Source organism: Eulemur rufifrons, chromosome 17, assembly GCF_041146395.1.
Source record: "Eulemur rufifrons isolate Redbay chromosome 17, OSU_ERuf_1, whole genome shotgun sequence".
In the NCBI taxonomy this organism is placed as follows: domain Eukaryota; kingdom Metazoa; phylum Chordata; class Mammalia; order Primates; family Lemuridae; genus Eulemur; species Eulemur rufifrons.
Window position 1 is genome coordinate 4,665,004 of NC_090999.1, and position 15,605 is coordinate 4,680,608.

Sequence of the window (15,605 nt, forward strand, 5' to 3'; positions counted from 1 at the left end):
AACCAGCTATTATCAATTTCTTTCCCTTCTTGATTATTTGGTAGTTTTAAAAAATATGCCATTATTACTTTTGATTTACGTTACTTTAATTTTTAATGAAGTTAAGAATTTTTTGATCGCCATCAGCTCTCAGTCAGCTTTTTTCCCCGTAAATGCCCATCAATGTTCTTTGCTATTTTTATTCATCTTTTATTATATTTGCCTCATTGATTTGTATTAAGAGTTTGTAATTTGAGAATATTAAACTTAGGGTATTGAAATATTCCCAGTTCATCCTTATTTATGGGAGGTGATTTTTTTAAACTTTGAAATACTAAATAACAGAAGAAATAATGAAGAATTAGCAAATAATTTTCTATATATTTGTAATACAAAAGTTTTAAATTCATACAATGTCAAATTTTATCTCTTTATTCATTTATTTCATAGGACGTTTTCTGGTAAAACCTGGAAAACCTGTTAGACAAATTCTAAAACAGCTGTAACACTCAATGTCAAATTTATTAGCATAGCTTGTGTATTTTGCACACTATTTTTAGAAGTCTTTCTTACTCTAATATGAAATAATTTTTCTCTAAAATTTTTGTGATGTTAATTTTTTAAATGGTTCCTTTTTTTTTTTTTTTTTTTTTTGAGAATCAGAGTCTCCCTCTGTCATCCAGGCTGGAGGGCAGTGACGTGATCATAGCTCACTGTGGTTTTGAACTCCTGGGCTGAAAGGATCCTCCACCTCAGTCCCCCAAGGACAGGTGCATGCCACCATGGTTACATTTTTTATCTGAAATGTACTTTGGTGAAGTGGAGGGAGGTTATGTTTTTCTGTCATGCAAACAGAAAACTAATTTGTACTAATACCATTTATTGAATAATTCCTCTTTTCATATTGATCTAAAAAGACTTATTTTTCATAAGCTGAATTCTCATGTATTCTGGGTCAATTCTGTACTCAATTTATTTTTAATGATTCAAATATTTTTCTACAGCATCAAATTATTTTTAATTATTTTGCTTAAAGGAGAGTAAGTGTATATGTGCTTGCGGGAGGGGACAGGGAGAATGTGAGGATGACTTGGGAGAATGAATAGAATGTGGTCAAAATTAGATAAAATGCAGACTTTGCAGTTTTAGACTTCTGGGGATTCTCGAGAAAGGTATGTTTGTAAATATTCTTACAAAAATCTTACTTCAGGGAAAGGCTGTGCTCTAACACAAACTCACAAACACAGAGACACACACAAAATTTTCTTTTGCTTTAGCAAAACAGAGTAATATACATACTAGAAAGGAAAAGTTGAAGTTATAGCACGTGTTGGGGAATCATGTGTTTGCTTTCCATGAAATCTGCAGACAGTTTTCTGTAATGTCAAGTTGAGAAATAAGGTTAAGGAGAGTTTCCTGCACACCTCTTGGACATTAGCAGTGGCACAGAGAGCCAAAAGAAGGTAAGAGAACATGTGATGTTTGTCTTTCCATTCTTGCGATATTTCACTTAGGAGAATGGTCTCCAGTTCCATCCAGACTGTTGCGAAAGCTATTAATTCATTTTTTATGGCCGAGTAGTACTCCATGGTGTACATATGCCACATTTTATTAATCCACTCATGAGTTGATTGGCACTTGGGTTGATTCCACACCTTTGCAATACATGTGCTCACTATTAGATTGGAACTAATCGATGAGCACGCATGTGCACAGAGGGAAGTAAAACTCAGTGGAAAGCCACCAGGGGGGAGGGGGGAAGAGGGAAGGTGGAAAAACCAACCTAATGGGTACTATGAACACTATTTGGATGACACCTATAGCTGGGACTCAAGCATTACAAAAACAATCCACGTAACTGAAAACATTTGTACCCCGTTAATATTTTGAAATAAGAAATAACACACACACACACAGACACACACGCACACAAAGAAGGCAAGAAAATCCTACTTCCTTTCCTCCTGTTGCTCCTGTTGGTTCATGGGAGGCTGCATTTCCCAGCATTCCTTGCAGCTTGGTCCCGCCAGTGGGACGAGGAAGGTGGTGATGGCTTCCAGGCCTGGCCACAAGTGCCCTCCCCACTCTCCCTCACCCCCTCCCCTTTGGTGTCAACCATGGTGGGCTCCCGCTGAAGGTGGTGACATCACTAGAGGGAAGGAGCCTGGGCTGCCGAGTGCATTCCCGAGAGAAGGCCTCCCAAACACCACTGGGCTGTGCACGTGAGAGAGAAATAAACATGTACTGTCTTCATCTCCACCATCTGGAGGAAGTTTGTTTTAGCATCCAGCGCCCATCGCCCTGACTTATATAACCCAACAATATCTTTGCAAAGGTCACAATTTAAAAATACATATTTCAGGGCAGGAGTATAGCCTTCAAATTCATGCATAGGCTATGGTATCTGAATGCTACAAACTGCCATATGTCACGGTGTAGGTTACTACAGTTTCAGGGGGAAGTCCACGACTGGGGTGGACACTCTGCCAGAGGTGAAGATTTGGACCAGGAATCAAAAAGATAAAGAGTGGCTTGGCATCTCTTTAGGTTAGAAACACTAATTATATTATTATAGCAGGGCACATCCTGACCTTTCTGTCTCTTTCCTCCTCATCTTTTCCAGCCTGCTGTACAAAAATTCTCATTTTCAGGTATGACTATACCTTCCACTCAACCCTGAAGTTTCCTCTGGGCAAGAAGTAAGCATTTTCACCCAGGATTTGAAAATGATTTTAAGTGTGCTTGAAAATGTGTGTGTGCATGTGTGTGTGAGTGCACGCATGTGTTTATGTGAAGAATTTGGGAGTGGTGCTGGAAAGAGTGTACGGATTGCACTTAAAATGATTTGGAGAAGACTCTTTCCATTCTAAGTAGGGAAGTGAGGTTTTTGTACATAAATAAATGGTGCGTCCTTGGAAGGGAGTGAACATCCTTTCGAAGAACAAGAGATGAAACAAAGGGAAAGAAGACAGATGCAATAGCCTGCTGGCAAAGGAAATTCAAGTCATGAAATCATGGAATTTACCTATGTATATCTATGGAACAAAAAGTTAGTAGAAAAAACAAAGTAGTTATTTGGCCACATTCTAAGTATATGAGGGAATTCCATTATCAGCTGTCCAGCAACGCAGTAGAAGGAAATTCACATAACCCTTGACAAGTGGGAAAGTTCCTCTGTACCACAGCACTCTGCAATTCAAAGTAAACATGATAAAGAATTGATCACCTTTTATCATAGATACCTGCTGTGGTCTGAATGTTGGTGTCCCCCACAAACTCATGTTGAAAGCTAATCTTCGGGGCCATAATATTAAGAGGTGGGGCCTTTGGGAGGTAATTAGGTCATGAGCAGGGCTAGTGCCCTTATAAGGCAGGCTTGAGGGAGTTTGTTCACCCCTTCTGCCATGTGAGGACACACAGAAGACACAATCTATGGAGAGTGGGCCCTCACCAGACACCCAGTCTGCTAGCACCTTGGTCTTGAACTTCCCAGCCTCCAGAACTGTGAGCAGTAGGTTTCTGTTGTCTCAGCTAATACCCTGTCCACTAAGGTGTTTTGTTATAGCAGCCCCAATAGACTAAGACAATACCCAAATACAAAATTCACATTCAAAGTAAATCAGATTAAGATATACCTTGAGGAATAAACCACATGAATATAAGTATGCAACATCATGATCAATTTCAAAAAAAAAGGAATGTAGAAAAATGAATTCTGATTTTAAGTTTCCTCTTAGTTATTGACCAGTTTAGGACATTCTTAACTAAATATCTGCTTTATCAGATTCAAGGAGACATTAGATAATCATTTATTATTGAACTGGTTTTAATTGTCTGCCAATAAACATTTTACTTTAATGTAATATTGTAGGGCATCTAAAGTTCAAAGAAAGAGTAACCCAGATCAAACAGAAAACAATAAATTATTTATTATTTTTTAAAATGTTGGTAGCCAGCTCTAAAGGTACTTGATCTTCCTCTTCTGTGCTTTCTATTAGAGTCTTTGGGGAGAAGGAGGAAGGAGAATGGCTGGGTTTTGGAGGTCACAGTGATATTTCTGAAGTTGTACATGCATGCTGCGTTCTTCTCACATCCCTTGGTCCACTCTTCTCCAACTTTCAGCCTTGGCAATTACCTTTACCATTCTACAGCAGGGACACAGAAGACCAAATAGAACATGTTCAGTACCCATGTTCTATTGAGTAAATTTATACCATGAAATATCATTATTTTTATAAGAAAACTTGGAATATGTAACCTTCATAAAAAGCCTCAGGGCACAGAATAATAAAAATCTCTAATTAAAATATGTATAACAAGGCACCGGTGTACATTCCAGCTGCTCGGGGAGCAGAGAAGCATCTCCCTCATTGTGCATTTATTTAATGAGATTGATCTGTCAGTTGTGGCCATGTTCAGAGAATGTCAGATTCTTTGGTGTCATTTCATACCAAGAAAATGAAGCAAACACAGATTTTAATTTGCTGTGTGAAGTTTGTAAATGATACCATGAGAAGGTTTTGAGAGAACATTATTTTTAATTCTGTTTTATTATCGTGGTAAACTTCCATTTTCCACAAGAACTAGTCCCAGAAACAGCCTGGAACTGACTCTGAGGTCAGGTTTGCTGCGTGTCCCAGGGCGGACAGATACCTCGGTGGCAGAAGAAAGTGACCCTCTGCTCAGTTCTCAACCTTCATTCCCCGCCCCAGGATCAACACAATCTCGTGCGATGTGTGCACAGAGGACGGAAGACCTCAGGAGGGTCAGCCGCAGCCGCAGGGGCAGCAGCAGTGTTGGACAAAGGCAGCAGAACTCAGAAAGCTCACGCCTCGCTGTCGGGCACGCGCGGAGCACGCTGTGGAAAAGCCCGTGAAGTGGCCGTCGGGGCGCTCTGCAGAGGACTATTCTCAGCAGCCAGCTCACCGGGGTCTCGGGCTATCATCATTAGCCATTAAAAATAACCATTACCGGGACCCTCAGGAGAAAATAATAGGGAAGAAGGGACAAAGGCTCTTCTTGCATAGTCAGGGGGAAATGGCTTTAACTTAGGAAAGAAAGTTTACAGATACAAAGTAAGTAATTTCTTCTCCCAATGGATCAGCGTTAGAGAAAAATGTTCCAATATTTTGAGACCTAAAAAAGACCAGAAGTCCTCACCTGTATGCAGGAAGCAAATGCAGAAAAAGACCGTCCCCTTCCAGGCTTTCGGGTGTTTCCAGCTGTGCAGCCCACACCGGCTCACACGGGGTGAAAGGAAGGAAAGAAACCACACGGTGCTTGTCCAGAGCCACCCTCAGGTTAGACCTGATCAGCAAAGCAGCCAGGATCACAGAGTAGAGCGGGAAACTCAGGGCAACAGGTGAATTTCTCCAGGATCTCACAGAGGATCAAAGGCAGATCCAGGACTTGCTCTGAGACCTCGTCCACGTTAGTGGGATAAGAAACAAACCTGAGCTCAGTGAATTTGTCCCCTGTTCTGTATTTTATTTCTCTGTGAGCCACTGCATTCAGTCACTGGTCCTGTCCGCCCAGCGTCCCACACGTTATGTTCTCGCACTCCTTTCTCTGTCCCCGGGTTCTCCACTCCATGCACTGTTCCCTCTTCCTCTTCAATTTGCAGCCTCTTTCTTACTACTGCTTATTTTCTTTAAATATTTAAGTATGTTTAAGGTCTAAATACCATTCGAGAATCCTTCCCTGTGCCAGAGCCTTCTCCTGGGGATAGCCTGGCCTCAGGCCTCCAGTCAAGCTTCCAAGACGGGCCGTCGATGCTCAGCATCTGTGCTTTGCTCATGCTGTCGCTCTCCGCTGCTCCTGACTGGTTTTGCCTCATCACTTTTTTGACGTGACACTCTTCAATTTCCCCCTTCCCTTCTTGCACCTAAACCCCATGCCCCCGTGGAGCCCCCATCTTTCTGGGTCCCTCAGTGGAGTCAGGCGTGCATAGCCAGTCTTTTCTCGAACCCCCTCACTTGACTTTCAGGTTATCATCACTGGTTTTCCTCCTACCTCTTGGGTGCGTCTACTTCACTCTGCTTGCTCTAAAGTCATTTTCTCTTGTCAATCTTGAGCATTTCTGTTGTTTCAATTGCCACTGGTTGCTTTGTATCTGAGAAATATGTATCTTTATTGCGATCTCTCTCCTAAACTCTTGAGCTGATATTCAGCCTTTTATTGTTCATTTCTACTTGGGTGCCCTAGTGACCTTTCATTGTCAACCCACCTAGCATCAAAGTCACCATCTTTCTTGTCATGCCAACCCCAGACAAAACCGTTTCTCTTCTGATGTTCCTTGTGTGATCAAAGCAAAAAGGCTTTCTCCTTGATTTCTTTTACATCCTACAAGCAATATCCAAATCCCGTTGGATCTAGCTCCTGCGTTATGTCCGCTGTCATGACATACATCACTCTGTATTTAATTTCCTGTTTGGTTGTCTTAATTTCACTCTTGACTGTGAATAAGTTCCATCTTGACCATTTCTGGTTCCTCATTGTCTACCTCAGTGCCTGCTATGCAGTGAGCACTCAGGAAATCTTTTTTTAAAGATTAGTTAATGCTCTTATGCTGCCTTTATAAACCCTCATTTCACCTATCTCTGAAGAAAGTCAGCAAAATGAAAATAAAGACAGTAGAATCTCCAAGGGCATGGCCAGATACGAAATTACCTGTCAATATATATCCCAGGAAGACTTTTTAGTTTTCCTTTTCTTGCTGAGTTATGAATTAGGCTTTGTTGCAAATGGGTTACTCATTAAAGGTGTTGCTTACTTTATTGAATCCTTCCTCTTTGCAGATGCTGAGCTGAGCTAACAGGCTCCTGGGGAAAAATAGATGGGGCTCACCTGAATATTACCTGTCTATGGTCGAATGATTAATTAGAGCGGTTGGTCTTGGTACTTTCATGGGGTTGTAGTCAATATCCCATTTGATGTAGTTATCTTTTCATCAATGTCATTGTGATAGTAGATACATGATTTCTACCTGTCTTGTGGCAGGCTATTCTTGAGTTGCCTCAAGAAACATCTAGTAAATGGAAAAGCACCATGCTACGCACTTTGGGGGATGGGGAGAGGAAGACGTAAAGTGGTGGGAATAGTATTGGAACTCAAGGAGCTCACAGCCTTATGGGGAAGTGGGGCCATGCAGACATTATTATACAGTATATGGAACCTCATGAAATATTCACACCATGTTCTTGCATTTGAGGCAAGGGATATTATACATGATGACAGATTTCACTTACACATACCAAGTAAAATGTTTTATGGTTCTTGAAGTGGGGATAGGTTTCCATGGCCACCCACATCAGGGGAGAGTGGTCAGCACAGTGGGTCCCAGGCCTGTCTCTTCCAGACATATGATTTTGGGCAGGCACTTTAGCATCACTGACCCCTCACTGAAATGCCTCTATTAGAATTATAGAGAACTTTGAGGCCGGGCGCGGTGGCTCACGCCTGTAATCCTAGCACTCTGGGAGGCCGAGGTGGGCGGATCGTTTGAGCTCAGGAGTTCGAGACCAGCCTGAGCAAGAGCGAGACCCCACCTCTACTAAAAATAGAAAGAAATTATATGGACAGCTAAAAATATATATATAAAAAATTAGCTGGGCATGGTGGCGCATGCCTGTAGTCCCAGCTACTCGGAAGGCTGAGACAGGAGGATTGCTTGAGCTCAGGAGTTTGAGGTTGCTGTGAGCTAAGCTGACGCCACGGCACTCACTCTAGCCTGGGCAACAGAGTGAGACTCTGTCTCAAAAAAAAAAAAAAAAAAAAAAAAAAAAAAATTATAGAGAACTTTGAAATTTATTTTGGAAACTAAAATGAGCCAGGTAGTTATACCAGTGCCTATTTAATGAGTCTAAGTTTCTAATACTGCTTGTACATATTTGTGTGTACAGGTGCATATGCAATAGTAATTTTGAAGGTAAATCCCATTGGACCAGAATGGTTTGGGGCAAGCAGTTGGCTACAAATGCAAGAAGTGTCCAATGTATCTGACACCAAAGTGTAGAAGGCATGCTCTCTATGCCAAAAGTCCTAGAACACAATGTTGTCCCCTGAGGCCAATAACCTTTGTTATATGCCTACTTGCAACAAATCATAGATTACTGTCCCTGAAGGGGAGGCAAAATATACCCCAATTCTTATTTGCATGGGGAAATTGTAGTGGACGGAATGTAGTCTTCATAGTCCTGTCAAGAACAAGGATCTTGAGCAGTTCAGATATTCTAGCTCCCCATTTTTTTTTTTGTTTTAGATATAAAGCCAATAAAGAAGCTGTTAACAGCTCATGACAGTCCAACATGATTTATGACTGAGAAGGTGGACTTCAGATTCCAGGCACTGTTCTAGGTGCTGAAATGTGTGTGGGGGGGGGGGTGGGGGGGGGAGGATACGCAGACCCAATGGAGCTTTGACTCTAGGACTAAAAGAGAAACAATCTGTAATCATGACTGTAGAATTAAAATATGTATGTAAGATATTAACATTTTGTGGTTAAAGATCAGAAGAAAGTAGCCAAGGAGATATGATAGCTAGTGATGGTTGGCTGAGGGCTACAGGGATAGAGTAGACAGGGAAAGCTCTGCAGAAGTGAGATTAAAGGCAAGGCCCCCAGGAGAAGATGGGAGGATTGTGGAGAAAATATCCCAAGCAGAGGGTACAGTGTGTGCAAAGTTTCTGAGATAGGAAAGGGCTGGGCTTCTCTGAATTAAAGAAAATAGGCAGGGGGGCATCCAAAGGGAAGAAGGCAAAAGAGAAGGCTGGAGGGGCTGGCAGAGTGGCAAGGAATTGGTTCTTGGATTTTTTTTTTTCCACATACCTCTATGGATGACTTTGAAAATGTTATTAGTTACACAAATTTTTGTTATTATCTTTACACATTTGAAGATGACTTTCTAAATCAACTTTGCTAAAACACTGAAAAAGCCATGGGGTCAGGGGAAACCTTGACTACTTTTTCTAGTTAAAGTTTACCCATAATTAGGCTATAACAAGATTTCACTTTTACCTATTTTGTAGAACTGTTACATCTATTTTCTCTCTTCTTTGAAAATTAAGAATTATTGCCTTGAAGCAAGTGGCAAGGGATCATTAATGCCTCCCTATACAGTGTCACGAGTTTGAGAGGTGTGAGGAGAATAATCCAATTCCTTTTACTGAGAAGGAGGAAAAATAAAGTGCAGTTCAATATTATGTTTCACTAGGAGAAGAAAGAGGGCTTGAAAGGTGAACCTCGGTCTGAAAACCAGATCACACAGGTGAGGAGAGGATGAACCCAGGGATCATGCATGGTCAGACTTGACCTCCAAGGACATGGGAGACAAACCTCAGCAGTAAAGTCACAGAAGTTTAGGTAACTTTTGGAATATAGACAAGACCAGAAAAAAAAAATCCCTCTTAATATAACATTCATAAATTTAAGAACCTTAGGTATATGTTGGATATTTTATAATCAAAATATTTAGTTTGATTGACAATTTTGCATTTTAGAGTAGATTATGCTTCTCATAAACAAACTTTTTTTTTTTTTTTTTTTTGAGACAGCGTTTCACTCTGTTGCCCAGGCTAGAGTGCCGTGGCGTCAGCCTCGCTCACAGCAACCTCCAACTCCTGGGCTCAAGAGATCCTCCTGCCTCAGCCTCCCGAGCAGCTGGGACTACAGGCATGCGCCACCATGCCCGGCTAATTTTTTCTGTATATATTTTTAGTTGTCTATATAATTTCTTTCTATTTTTAGTAGAAACAGGGTCTCGCTCTTGCTCAGGCTGGTCTTGAACTCCTGAGCTCAAACGATCCACCCGCCTCGGCCTCCCAGAGTGCTAGGATTACAGGCGTGAGCCACCGCGCCCGGCCTAACAAACGGTTTTTATTCAGAACCACGAACAGAGAAACAGGGTCTTGTAAGTTTATTACCTATTTGTGGTAAGGACACTTAGCATAAGATCTACCATTTTAGTAAATTTTAAGTGTACAATACGGTATTGTTAACTAGAGTACAATATTGCACATCAGATCTCTGGAATTCATTCATCTTGCGTAAATGAAACTTTATACCCCTTGAATAGCAACTCTCCATTTCCTCCAGCCCCAGCCACTGGCAATCGCCATTCCATGAGTTTGACTGTGCTAGATACCTCAGATAAGTGGAAGACTGCAGTATTTGCCATTCTGTGACTAGCTCACTTCACTTAGCATAATGTGCTCCAGGTTCATCCATGTTGTTGGGTAGGGCAGCATTTCCTTCTTTTTAAAGGCTAAGTCATGTTTCATTGTACATATAGACCATATTTTCTTTTTTCATTCATTCATCAATAGACATTTAAGTTGTTTCATATCTTGGCTATTGTGACTAATGCTGCAATGAATAGGGGAGTTCAGCTATCTCTTTGATATCCTGATTTCAATTCTTTGGGATATATACACATAAGCGGGATTGCTGTATCATATAATTTTATTTTGGGGGGGAGGGGAACTTTCCATACCACTTTCCGTAGTAGCTGCATCATTTTACATCCCTACCTACGGTGTTCAAGAGTTCCAGTTTACCCATATTTCACCAGTACTTGTTATCTTTTATTTATTTACATTTGGGAAATAGCTATCTAACAAATGTGAGGTGATATCCGATTGTGGTTTTGATTTGCATTTCCCTTATGATTAGAGATGCTGAGCATCTTTTCACGTATTTGTTTGGCCATTTGTATACTATGTCTTCTTTGGATAAATGTCTAATCAAATCCTTTGCCCATTTTAATAGTGTTATTTGTTTTATTCTATTGAGCTATAGGAGTTCCTTACCTATTTTGGATATTAATCCCTTGTCAGATATATGGTTTGGAAATATTTTCTCCCACTCTGAAGTTTGCTTTTCACTATGTTGGTTATTTTCTTTGTTGTGCAGAGACTTCTTAGTCTGATGTGGTCCCCACCTGTCTAATTTGTAAGCTTTGTTGCTTGTGCTTTTGCTGTCATATCTAAGGAATCGTTGCCAAGATCAATGTCATGAAGTTTTACCTTATGTTTTCTTCTAGAAGTTGTGAAGTTTTAGGTCTTATGTTTAAATTTTTAATTTATTTTACATTGATTTTTGTGTATGGTGTAAGGTGAAGGTCCAATTTGCATGCTATATCCAGTTTCTCAACACCATTTGTTGAAGAGGCTGCCCTTTCTCCATTGTGTATTCTTGACACCCTTGTCAAAGATCAGTTAACTGTATATGCATGGGGCTTTTCTGGGCTCTCTATTCTATTACATTAGTCTATATATCTGTTTTTAATTAAGAACTTTTAATATTAACAACAACAATTGTGATTCTCTGTGTGTATTTCAAAATGGAAGAGTGTCAGCTTTTTATGATTATAAAAGTAATATATATCAATTGCAAAATGTTGTAAAGAAGAAAATTAAAATTACAAATAACTATAACCTGGATTGAACCAATGATGTCTGTCTCTGCTAAGAGGTGCCTACTGTGAAGTGTCAAAGTGTCAGGAACTGCAAATAACACTTTTTCTGTACTGTCTCATTCTATCATCCAACAACCATGGGAAGAAATTATTCCCTGTGGATGGAAAAATGAGGTTCATGGATTTTATTGTCCTGTATTAATCTTAGAATGTTAGAATAAAAGTTGTTTTTATCATTATTTATCTTTTCACTTCCCATTTTCATAGCTATGTATGTTTTTTTCATTTAAAAAATGACAATTTCTGCAAGAGAAAAAAAATCCAATTTTTGTCATTGTTATGGAAAAATGGGGAAGATGTAATAATTCATGAATATAATTACATATTTAAAGTTTTAATAGGTCAAAGATGGGAAGATTTTAGCTTGCAAAATTATCCTATCAAGTGCTAATTATATCTTAAAGTTGCACAGTGAAGAATCCATTATATTTCTTCACTCTTCTCTCATTGTTTTTGTTTTTATTAGCATTACTATTGTTAATGTTCTCACTGTGCATAATATCTTTTTTGACAGCATGATTAGAGAGCACAATTATGGTTTGGGTATGGTATACACTCAACATGACTTATGTTAAAACAATTATAAATGTAAATGTAACAACTTTCCAATAAGAAACATTAAGTTGCCAGAAGCAAATGAACTCAAATACCTGCTTGATATCTCCACAGAGAATTTTCCTTTAATGACTTTCTATATTCTCGTGGATTTGTGTAACCAGCTTTTCATCAGAGAGTGAAATTGAAGAATATGTGCTATTATAAATTTAGTGTGTATGAACAGTGAAATTTAGGTTTTGAGAACAGCCCAATGAACACATTTGTATCAAGCGTTATGTGCTGAAAAAGCCTGGAAGGGAAAGGAGTCAATTCATAGGAAATGAACGTTTTTAACGCTGTTTGGTGCATCTAAGATATTAATATCTTTGCAATATGGGGGAATTTCCAAATATAATGATCTCTTTACTGACTGCGATTTAACTATTGATTAACTACAGAGTGATTTGGGAACTGACCCAGCCATCATGTAAAATGAAGTCTTGCAAAACACAAAAGATGTTTTTGAAAAAGGAGAAAAGAGCAGTTTGCTGTTATTTAAAATGTCAGCTGGCATATGTGCACATCTCAAAAAAGAAGACATACTGTACTTGATTATTTATAAATTTGAATTGTCCTTTCTTGGAAACATATCTAGGGAAGAAAGAGCTGTATAGGAGCATTTATTTATTTTTTAGTTTTTCTCATTTCATGAAGAAGTGAATGGAATTATTAATAAAAATCACTAAGACTCCTTTTTCTGGTTCAGTGATTTTTTTCTTTGCTAATGAAGACGATGTTATCTACAGGTTTATAATTCAGTCATTCAATATAGTTCTGCTATTTTAAGAAACCTGCTTTAATATCTGATAATCTTTTAACTAAGAGGAGAATTTCTAAATATTGTTTATTAACAATCCAAGACAGTCAAAAGGTTAAAAAGATTTCATATTTTTTTTAAATAAGCAAGCCTATTTGAGTAACTTCTTTTTTTTCCTAATTATTTAATTTTACATGTTCTTAGTTATTTTCTTATTACTGAATTAGTTTTTACAATGACTGCTGGTAAATGTTGCATAGTCCCAGGAAAAGGAATACTAGTTCTTTCACAAAATATACAGACTCTTAATTATGGACAATTTTCCATGATGGGGAAATGCATTTTCTACTTTGTAAATTGATTCTGGACTCTTCTATAACTAAAGGGCAGACACTCCAAAATGTGCAAATGAACTGTACTCCGAGAGTTCAGATGCGCGTTTCTCTTATTTGCATGATTTGGTTGCACAAAAACTATATGCTAGATACAGTTTTGTCAGGAATCTCTGCAGCCACTGGGCAAAATGGGGTAGCTGAGGAGGGGCCAGCCAGGTGGGCAGGGCAGAGTGGGTCGTAGCAACAGTTCTCCACCGGTTCCATGCACATCCTCCTTCGTCGTCAGCACCACCCGACTGCTTGGATCAGCACTGTGCCCACTCCAGTGAGATACTCACTTCTCCAGCCTCCTTGATACCAAGGAGGGACCATAGGCCCCAGGTCTTGCCCGTGAGATATAAGAGGGAAGCAGAAAGGGGGCTTCTGAGAAGGAGACGGCTGGGGCTGTCCCTTCCTCCATGGTTTTGTGCCTCGAACTTGGCAGCTCTGGGAACTGTGAGCGAAGCTGGTGCAGTATTTCCGGCCATGTGGGTGTTCCTAACATGAGTGAGCTCCTAAACTAACGCTAGCAGGTAACTATGTCCAGATCCCTTGTTAGAGGAGAAAAATATTCCCTAACATGTTTAAGCCATTGTCATTCCAGCATTTTGTTTCCTGAGGCTCATGGCATTCCTATCTGACACCAGCCCAACACTGGGGGTATTTTTCTCCCCCTTTTTCTCCATGGACTTCCTTTCTTCTTCCTCTTCTCCTCGACAAGCTGTGTGTGTGTGTTTGTGCACATGTGTGTGTTCACATGCATGCCTGTGCTTCAGGTTATGTTGAGGATGTGGGGAAAAGAGGCAGTAGAACGATGGCAGGTATTTTGCTCATGCACGCCCTTTTCTCTTGCCTTAAACAGCACTTTAAAAAATAAAAACATCAATACTTTGAGGACAGTTTAATTGATTTCACCATTTGTATTTGTGCTTTATGAAATGCAACTCAGGCATTTAAAAAGCATTTTCTTAAATCTTTGTTCAATAAAAGAATTTAAATCCTTGCATTTTTCACTAAAAAAATGAAATCCAAAAGCAATGGCATAATATACACTAATTATTTCATTACATGAAGAAAGAGTTGGAGTAAAGTACAAGGTAGGCAGAGTTAAAGGCAAATGTCAGACCAGGAGACCGTGTTTACGATGTGTTTAAGACAGAATTAGCCTGAGCTCCAGGAAGAGCCAACGAGGAGGAAGAGACAAAGACCTAACAACAGAAAAGCAGACAAAGGCCATAAAAAAAAAAAAAACCTACAAAGATGACAGACAAATGGTAAATCAACATATCATGAGATGTCCAATTTTACTAATAAGAAAACAAGCATTTGTAAGTAGACATTTAGGGCAGCAGGAAGTCGTGAGTTTGGCCACCAGGAAGAATTGCCCCATGGTGAAGGCCGTAGCGGCCACACCACTGGCCACCTCGGGGCACGTGGTGGGATTTGCTTCTCCCCCATTCTGTTCTTAGAAATTAGACAGCTTGGCCTTGGAATCATGTCCTTGGAGCAGTTGCGAGTGCAGTCCCAGGAGCCAGGCAGGTGAGAGCTTGAGTTTCCACTCAGCTACTTAACAGCTTGTGACGATCATTTCAGTGGCTTAGCCTCAGTTTCCCCAATCTTGCTGTAATTTTTGGAATAATGATGCCCCAGCTCAAAAGGTAACACTTGCCACGTTATGTGTCTTTGCGACATGGGCCATCATTACAACTCTCTATATAAATGAACTTATCATCTATTCTTCTCAGTAGCTGTGATTTAATTAAAATTTGGTTTTGAAGAATTTGAAAAGGGTGTAAATTCAGTTCTCTAGACTTACATAGAAATGGAAATGTTGCAAATGGCGTTTAGAATACATTTGTTCATTTAACAAGTGCTGTTGCCTGCTTGAGGCACTGGACTGAGGACCAGGGGAAAGTCATGGTGGACTCTGGGCTGAATCTGGACGGAGCTGGACGGGGACTCAGCGTGGGCGTGCAACACAAGGCACGTCACTGCAAGTGCCAGTCAGGAGAAGCTCAAGTTCTGTACTTCTCCTGACCTGACACCTTAAGATTCCTGTTTTCCAAACCACAGAAATACATAGGAACAGCCAATCTTACTGTTTATGCTACTACTCTATATTATGATTCAAGTGATTTTTTTGTCTATTACATTAAAATGCAAACTAAATTTCCAATGTATTTTCATAGAAAATTTCAAGGTAAAATTAACTACATTTAGACTGAAAGGATTTACCTTTTTATTTTTAATAAAGGACTAGGTTTATAGAGTTGAAAAAATTCAGGTTTTTTTTAATTCTTCATCAAGATGCAATTATTTTCCTCACAGATGGAAGACAACTATAAATTTACAGAATGAGTGGGCTTACTGAGTCTAAAAAAGTTGGGTCATTATTTATATCTTACTGTAAGAAAGACCTTGTCTGGG

The 15,605-nt window shown here is 39.6% G+C and overlaps 1 non-coding gene across 1 annotated transcript; it reads right to left on the reverse strand.

Annotated features, from left to right (window-relative positions):
- Nucleotides 1-426: 426 nt before the first annotated feature.
- LOC138398522 (U7 small nuclear RNA) lies at nucleotides 427-490 on the reverse strand. The gene has a single exon (XR_011236002.1). It is a non-coding gene; the product is annotated as a U7 small nuclear RNA (small nuclear RNA).
- Between the last annotated feature and the right edge of the window lie 15,115 nt (nucleotides 491-15,605).